Consider the following 8,503-nt stretch of genomic DNA (forward strand, 5'->3'; position numbering starts at 1 on the left):
GAAATGATATGGACCTAACAGAAGTAGAAGATATTAAGAAGAGGTGGCAAGAATACACAGAAGAACTGTACAAAAAAGATCTTCATGACCAAGATAATCACGATGGTGTGATCACTCACCTAGAGCCTTACATCCTGGAATGTGAAGTCAAGTGGGCCTTAGAAAGCATCCCTATGAACAAAGCTAGTGGAGGTGATGGAATTCCAGTTAAGCTCTTTCAAATCCTGAAAGATGATGCTGTGAAAGTGCTGCACTCAACATGCCAGCAAATTTGGAAAACTCGGCAATGGCCACAGGACTGGGAAAGATCAGTTTTTATTCCAATCCCAAAGAAAGGTAATGCCAAAGAATGCTCAAACTACCCCACAATTGCACTCATCTCACATACTAGTAACGTAATGCTCAAAATTCTCCAAGCCAGGCTTCAGCAATATGTGAACTGTGAACTTCCATACTTTTAGATATTATTTTATTTTGCCTTATCTTCCAGTCTGAAATAAAACATCATATTTTTGTCATTGACCTTCCTTTTCCCCTATGTTATTTGCAGTTAAACATTTATAATCCATACTAAGGATTTAGGTAGGTGTTAGCTGTTGTATAAGGGTTTTAACATGTATTCTCTTATTTACATCTCACAATGACCTTCTAGCCAGGTGCAAATATTATTTCCACTTTACAAGTAAAGATATGGAGGATCAAAGAGTTTATTAGAGAAGCTAACACATACTGAAGTCTATCTTTGTTTCAACATTATACATTTTATTTTTATTAGCTCATTTGATTTTTCACAAAATATTATGAAATAGATATCATTATCATTTACATTTTAGAATCCATGAGGGTTATACAACTTGTCTGGTAGATGACAGGCCTTGATTTAACTCATGTCTGCTCGATTCTGGTGCCATTCTGACATCATGCCACAGGGCCCCTGCCCCATCTACACGCTGGAACCACTTACTGAATAAAACTTCTTCATTTGCATGAAACTGCTTTCAACCTATTCAGAGACCCTGCATGCCTCTGTGGGATTTTTCTTACCTTGGCTAAATATTCCCAATTCCTTCCTAGTTTCTTCCTTTAGTTTTTGGGTGGCAAGTGGATGGTTGAAGGCCACTTTAAACATAAACACACACATACACACATATAATTGTGTAAGTATAAAAGTCTAGAACTCTTATTAGATTCTCCAAGAATTCTGCAAAGCCCCAAATGATTAGGAACCGAGTTCAAACACAAACAAACAGCAATAACAACAACACAATTAACATTCTCATAGGTTTCCTAGACCCAGGTAAATGCAGTCTGTTAGGCGAATATGAACTGTTACACCTCAGTTAGATGGGAACTCAGATCATTCCATTGAGCCTGGGGATTAATTTCTTTTCTCATTTGGCCACAGGATGTGCGAAATGGTCCCAAATTATTTCCTTCAGACTCAACATCTCTACTGAGTCAGGAGTCTGAAGCCAGCATGAGGAGATGCACACGACTAAGTCATTTCCTAAACAAAATCCAGGGGCCTGAGATTAAATTCCTTGTGTTTATGCCTCAACCTCACTTTTACTACCTCAATAACATCCCAAATTCTTTTTTTCTAGTCCTTTTCCCTCCAAGACTTCTGGTAGCACAAGTGGAGGTTAAAAGACCTCTGCTGGGAAGAGTAAGTCTCAGCTCCATCATTGTATGCCTTATTTTTTCTTTTAAAATCTCAAGTTCTTATGCTAAGCTTTTCTAAATCTCTTTCCTCAAAATGTACCATGGAGATGACAGTACATGTTTCACAGGGCTGTTGACTTAGGAAATGCATGAGGACGGTCCTGGTCCATAATTCCTGGTGGTGAATCAGAGCCCTCAGGCGGGACTCCCATTCCCTCTCCTCACTGCATCTCTGCTGCTCTTCCTATGCACACACCTTCATTCTCAGGCCAGGCTGGCTGGGGAGCAAGAGGCCACATCTACCAGCTCCCAGCTGACTTGGTTCCTTCCAAGTACAGAGACAATTTTTGGTTTTATGATTTTTTTTTTCACTGTTCATCACATCAGGAGAACAGCTGATGAGTGGCGAAATTACAAATTTGGAGAAGAGACAAAAAGTAAAAAAAAAAAAACAAACTCACTATTAGAATAAATCTGAGATTCTGAAAGCTCCACTGACTCCTTTTTACATGGCTCTACAGAACTCTCAGTTTTGTTTCTCTCTAGGTTGGACATCTTTAATCTTCTGATGCCTCTCAGTTGTTTTTTCCTGCTTACATCACTCAATAGAGAGGCTCTATTTTATGATTTAGGCTCAGAAATTGTATTTTTTTTTTTTTTTTTGAAAAGAGCTGTGGTCAAGTATGCCATGCAAGGGCTTCCTGACTTGTATTATTTATAAGACATCTCCAAGTATGGATCTCCTGCTGCAGGGCCCTCCTCTACTCTGAATGTGTTTGGTCTGCAGACATCATCTGAAGAAACCCTACCTAGGTAGGCAAATCCTTACCTCCACTCTGTGGCTGCCCAGAAATGGAGCTGAGAGACATGGTGTGACTTTCCCAAGATCACGCAGCAAAGCAGAGGGAGAGCTGAGACTCGTTTCTCGGTTTCAGACGCTTTAAATTTGGGCCCATAGACCCCTGAGGGTGATGTTTTCAGTAAAAAACTGATATTAAATTGAGGCCCAGAAAAGGCCAGTGGGGTGAGAGAGGGCTTGCAGTGAGTCAGGGAGATTGCTGAGCCCAGAGGCCAGTGCTTCTGATCCCACGTGCAGTTACTGTTGTCCCATGACTGGCAGCAACTCTCTCTCAGGAGAGCTCCTGGAGAGCAGTTTTCCTATTTGCTCCTCAAGTATCAGGATTTACTTTTTCTCAGCCCTGAATTGGATCATGATGCTCATCAACAGTATGAAGTCCAAGCAGTTTTTAATGCACCCAAACGTACATGAGGACTTGGCTGTCAACCCAGGAAAACTGGACACTGCTCTGATAATAGTCACATTTTTCTTTCCTTGGGGTTCTTACAATAGGTTTTTCTTGGTCTCAGGGTTGGATGGTGGAAAAGTGGGCATGAGGAACTCAGGAGCATTTGTTCTCTTGCCGTATATCTCTGTTTTACAAAACCAGCCAAAGCTCCACGGTCTGAGCAAGCTGGCCTTTCCAGCAAATCAAGGGATTCTTAGAGGGAAAAGTGGTTGCAGATGAGATTGTATATCTTTTTCTTGGGACTTCATTTGGATACATAGAAATATGTAGCATGATACTCGGTAAAGGCCTTTTGAATCTATGATTCATTAAGCATGGCTTACCTGGTTGCTTCTCTATGCAGGGACCACAACATATCAAAATGAGGAAATCTTGACCTCTGTCCATAAAGGTGTGGGATACACAGGCTTGGATGGAGCAAATAACCACTCAGTGGGCTTTGTTTTGGGGTAGAAGTGTGAAGAAGTGCCCTGGGGACCCAAAGGAAGGAGAGAAGGTGTCTAACTGGGAAAGGATGGCCAGGATGATTTCTCCCAAAGATCCTTGAATTGGCTCTTCATGGATGAGAGCATTTCATTGAGCAGAGTGAACAGGCAGGGTAACAGTCTGAGCAGGGATAGGGGGACTTATAGGAGCATGGAATCTCTGTGATTGTTTAAGTCTAGTTTAATCTAATGGAGACAGGAAGCTAGGAGTAGCCTAGGTTCTTAAAGGCTTTGATTGATGGACTTAGGAATTTAGAATTGACCCCAGGGTCCTAAGAAACTGTTCACGTGTTTGGAGAAGGGAATGGCACTTTCAACTCTGTTTTTTGGAAATATTGTGCTGGCAAGACTGTGGAAGCCGTATTGGAGAGGAGTAAACCTGGAGGCAGAGAGACTCCCCAGGAGGCTCTTGCTGTTGTTATTCAGACAGGAGAGGAGTGTGTCAGCTAGAATGATGGCAGCGGTAACAGCAGAGAAGGGACACAGTCAGAGCCATTTAGGACTTGGAATTGAGAGGAGCTGGTGACTGGAGTAAGAAGGAAGGATGACTGATTCTCTGTACTTGGGATTGTAGGTGTTGTGATGGGTTCACTGGTAAAGGAACCCCAGAAGGAAGAATGAAAATTATTTGGGTGATCTTGAGTTTGAAGTGCCCCTGGATGATGTCTAACAGGAAGTTGGAAATGTGGGGCTGGGTGGACCTACAATTGCCTCGGTGGGGATTGGTGTCTTGTAGGAGACAGGAAGAATAAAAGAAAAGCAGGCCCCCACTAGGGCCACAAAAGAAATTTATAATTATTGATAAACTGGATGCTATAAGGCATGAGACTCTTGGAACAAGTCCAGAGGGAACAGTTCATGATCTTCAAAATAAGATACGATCCTGGGGTCAGAAAACTGACCACAGCCTGTTTCTCAACTGGTGTCTGAGAATCACATGTTTTACGTATCTGGTAGAAAATCTATAGATAAGAATGTTAGTCTTAGTTACTGATTTGTTATTGATTACTGTTTCCTAATTACTCAATGGTTAATGATCATTTTGTTCTTTGGCCCTGAAGGCCACATGAGTTATAGTTTAACTCCCCACATATTCTTTCACTCACGGCTGGAAGTATAATAAAGTAGACTTGGATTCAGTTTCTGCACCTTCACCTTGGAGCGGTGTTCGTCCCCTGATCCTCGCTTTTCTCTGAATTCTTGTGTCTTACTTCTCATTCTCTCGCCGTATCGCGCTTTCAGAAACACTGCTTGTCAAGCCTGTCTCGACAAGTGGTGCCGAAACAGGGACCCGAAAGTAAATCCAGCCTGAGAAGCTAGTTCCTAGCGAGGTGAACGTAGGGAAATCTGTCCAGCTAGGCGGAAGAGGAAAGTACTTGGTAAGTGCACCCCTGCGGATTTGTCAATCAGGGTAATGATGGGGCAAAATCCTTCTAAGCATAGTGATTATATGCAAGTGTTAAAAACTTCGTTTAAAAGTTCGGGGGTTGAGATATCTCACTCCTCTTTTAAAGAATTGTTTTCTGCCATTAAAAAATACTGCTACTGCCATCTATGGGGTTGCACAGAGTCGGACACGACTGAATCAACTAACTTAGCAGCAGCAGCAGATACAGATAAAGGGACTTTGAGGCATGAGGAATGGGACAAAGTTATGCGTTGCCTGCGCAGTGCCTACCAACGCAACGAAAAGATTCTTTTGTCTGTAGGGTCAGTAGGGAATCTTATTAGCACAGCTTTAGGACTGCTGCAATCTGAAACCTCAGATTCAGGGGATTCTGTAGAACAATACAAGAACAGACGGAGGAAATGAATTTATATGATAACATAGGTGATGAGGAAGAGAAACAATAAAAATGAAAAATAAGAGCCAAAAGAATGATAGAAGTCAAGAACAGATCTTTCTTGCTCGACCAAATGCACCTTTTGTTGAGCCCTCTTCTTTCAATCCTGAAAACCCTTGGGATGATGGATTTGGTTTTAAACCACAGATAAATGTGCCTAATAAAATGACGCCTTTATAAAAGTGAGCTTGAATGGCACAATTGCAGGGGGATGAAGACGCTTTAATTCTCCCTGTGGCTGTAACCCAAATCCCACCAGATCCTCAATTCCCACCAGATCCTCAATTCCCACAAGGAGGAATGCATTACGATTATAATGCCATACCATTTAAAACTATAAAGGAGATAAAACAGGCATGTACCTAATATGGAACTAATTCTCCTTATACCATGGGACTAATTCAGGGACTTTTACAAGCTGAACAGTTAATTCCTTATGATTGGGAAATGATAGCCAGAATTTGCCTATCCACCTCAGAATTTTTACAATTTAGGACCTGGTGGCAAGACGAAGCAAATCACAAGCTCGCAGAAATGCAACAGCCAACCTGCCAGTTGATATAACACTTGATCAATTAATGGGCAGTGGGGCACATTTTGGCATTCAAGCTCAGTTACAATTTGATGATCAGTTACTCACTCAAGTGAGAATGATATGTTTAAAAGCCTGGGAGAGAATAAATCCACCTGGACAAGGCTCGATTTCATTTACTCAAATTAAACAATCAAATGGGGAACATTATGTAGATTTTATTGCCAGGTTATGTCAAAATTTAAATAAAACAGTTGCACAACCTGGTTTGAGAGATTTGCTGATGCAAGTTCTTGCATATGAGAATGCTAACTCAGAATGTAAAAAGGTGATTCAGCCTCTCAAAGCACAGGGTGCCCCTCTAGAAGAATATCTTAAAGTTTGCCAAGATATTGGGTCAGAACCATATAAAATGCAACTTCTGGCTCAAGTATTATCTAAAGCTAATAAAAAGACAGATATGAGATGTTACCAACATGGAAAATTGGGACACATTAAAAAAGACTTTAAAGGAAGAAGATGGTCAGTTGATAAATTATACTATTGGCTCTGATGCCACTCCTATTTGTGTTGGTTTTGGAACTATATGTCTTAAAACAGGATATCAAAAGTGGCTGTCAGTTGTCAAAGAATCAAATGATGATAAGACTTCCCTCTTTCTGTTAACTGCTCTTACTTTTTTTTAGAAAAAGAAGAAACTTCCAGCATGATGAATTCACCTGACCTTCCTGATTGTGTTACTGAAATTAGCCATGGTATTGAAAATTGGTTAAGATGGAAATTATGTAAAGGATCAGAAAGTCACTTATTATTAAATGTTGCAGAATGCTCCATTATCGATTATGGACCCTGAGGAACCCCTAAACTTGTAGAATCTAAAGTGTCTTCTCCATGGGTATATAAAGATAAGACAATTAGTACTTATGGTAGTCAACTCCTCATACGGCATGGGATAGGATTAGCTCCCCCTGTGCCTCCTTTAGATCATTATCCTATTCATGATGAAATATGAAAAATACCCATGGCATTAAAAGAACTAATTGCTTGGAAGGAACAATATACTGAATATATTTTAAATGACCGAAAAGCTACCTTTAATTTTACAAAAAATTCTACCCACACTATTCAGACTTGTGTAAGAATTCCTTTTGTTTTTATGATCAGACCAGCAAAATATGATCCCAATTTGGGATTAGTAACATGTCTAACTGTTCATTTTATACATGTATAAATAATACCATTCCTTTTAATGAAAGTTGGCAGGGTATTTACATTCTTAAAACCAGAACTGGCATATGGGTTCCAGTTGATTTACAATGACCTTGGCAAGAACCTACATTATATGTTATTGAAGAAATATTGAAAAATCTTAAACGTGTTAAACATTTTCTGGGATTGCTAATTGCTGCCATCTTAGGCATTATAGCTATTACCACTACGGCAGCCGTAGCTGGAACGGCTCTTCATACACCTGTACAAACAGTTCATTTTGTATAAGAATGACATAAAGATGCCGATTTCCTTTGGACCACTCAACAAAAAATTGATGGAAAGCTGGCCTCCCAAGTGGCTGACCTTCAAAAATCTGTTATTTTATTAGGAGATCAACTAGTCAGTTTACAAAAACAGGTGAGACTAAGATGTGATTGGAACTATACTTCCTTTTGTGTAACGGCTTTCAAATATAATAAGACTGAATTCAAATGGGATAAAGTTAAACAACACCTATTGAACCAAGATAATATTTTTGTAGATATTCAATATCTACAACAAGATATATTAAAAGCTTTTAATAAATATCTTGATGTAATTTCTGGATCAGATTTTCTTGATACTATTGCTAATAATCTTTTTTCTTTTAATCCCTTAAAACAGATCAAGACATTTGGATATGGAATTGCTCTGGTTATGGGAGTGCTATTAATTATGTGTTTATGTTTCTGTATAGTCTGGAGAAGAATGATCAAGAGACAACGAAGCCAACAACAGCAACTAACATTTCTCACCATTTCTCATCATGTGCAAAATCAAAAAGGGGGAGATGTAGGAGACAGGAAGAATAAAAGAAAAGCAGGCCCCAGCAAGGGCCACAAAAGAAATTTATAATCATTGATAAACTGGATGCTATAAGGCATGAGACTCTTGGAACAAGTCCAGAGGGAACAGTTCATAATCTTGAAAATAAGATATGATCCTGGGGTCAGAAAACTGACCCCAGCCTGTTTCTCAACTGGTGTCTCAAAATCACGTTTTACGTATCTGGTGGAAAATCTATAGATAAGAATGTTAGTCTTAGTTACTGATTTGTTATTGATTACTGTTTCCTAATTACTCAATGGTTAATGACCATTTTGTTCTTTGGCCCCGAAGGCCACATGAGTTATAGTTTCAGTTCAGTTCAGTCGCTCAGTCGTGTCCGACTCTTTGCGACCCCGTGAATCACAGCACGCCAGGCCTCCCTGTCCATCACCAACTCCCAGAGTTCACTCAGACTCATGTCCATCGAGTCAGTGATGCCATCCAGCCATCTCATCCTCTGTCGTCCCCTTCTCCTCCTGCCCCCAATCCCTCCCAGCATCAGAGTCTTTTCCAATGAGTCAACTCTTCGCATGAAGTGGCCAAAGTACTGGAGTTTCAGCTTTAGCATCATTCCTTCCAAAGAAATCCCAGGGC

At 40.2% G+C, this 8,503-nt stretch overlaps 1 long non-coding RNA gene across 1 annotated transcript in view; it reads left to right on the forward strand.

Moving 5' to 3' along the window:
• The first annotated feature begins 4,561 nt into the window (after window positions 1-4,561).
• The window catches only part of LOC104999712, a 13,698-nt gene continuing 9,756 nt past the window's right edge, over window positions 4,562-8,503 (forward strand). The window contains exon 1 of the long non-coding RNA XR_826648.1: window positions 4,562-4,833. This is a non-coding gene — a long non-coding RNA (uncharacterized LOC104999712). The remainder of the gene's footprint in view (window positions 4,834-8,503) is intronic.

The sequence above is a fragment of the Bison bison genome, unplaced genomic scaffold (genome assembly GCF_000754665.1).
Source record: "Bison bison bison isolate TAMUID 2011002044 unplaced genomic scaffold, Bison_UMD1.0 scf7180017864363, whole genome shotgun sequence".
In the NCBI taxonomy this organism is placed as follows: Eukaryota; Metazoa; Chordata; class Mammalia; order Artiodactyla; family Bovidae; genus Bison; species Bison bison.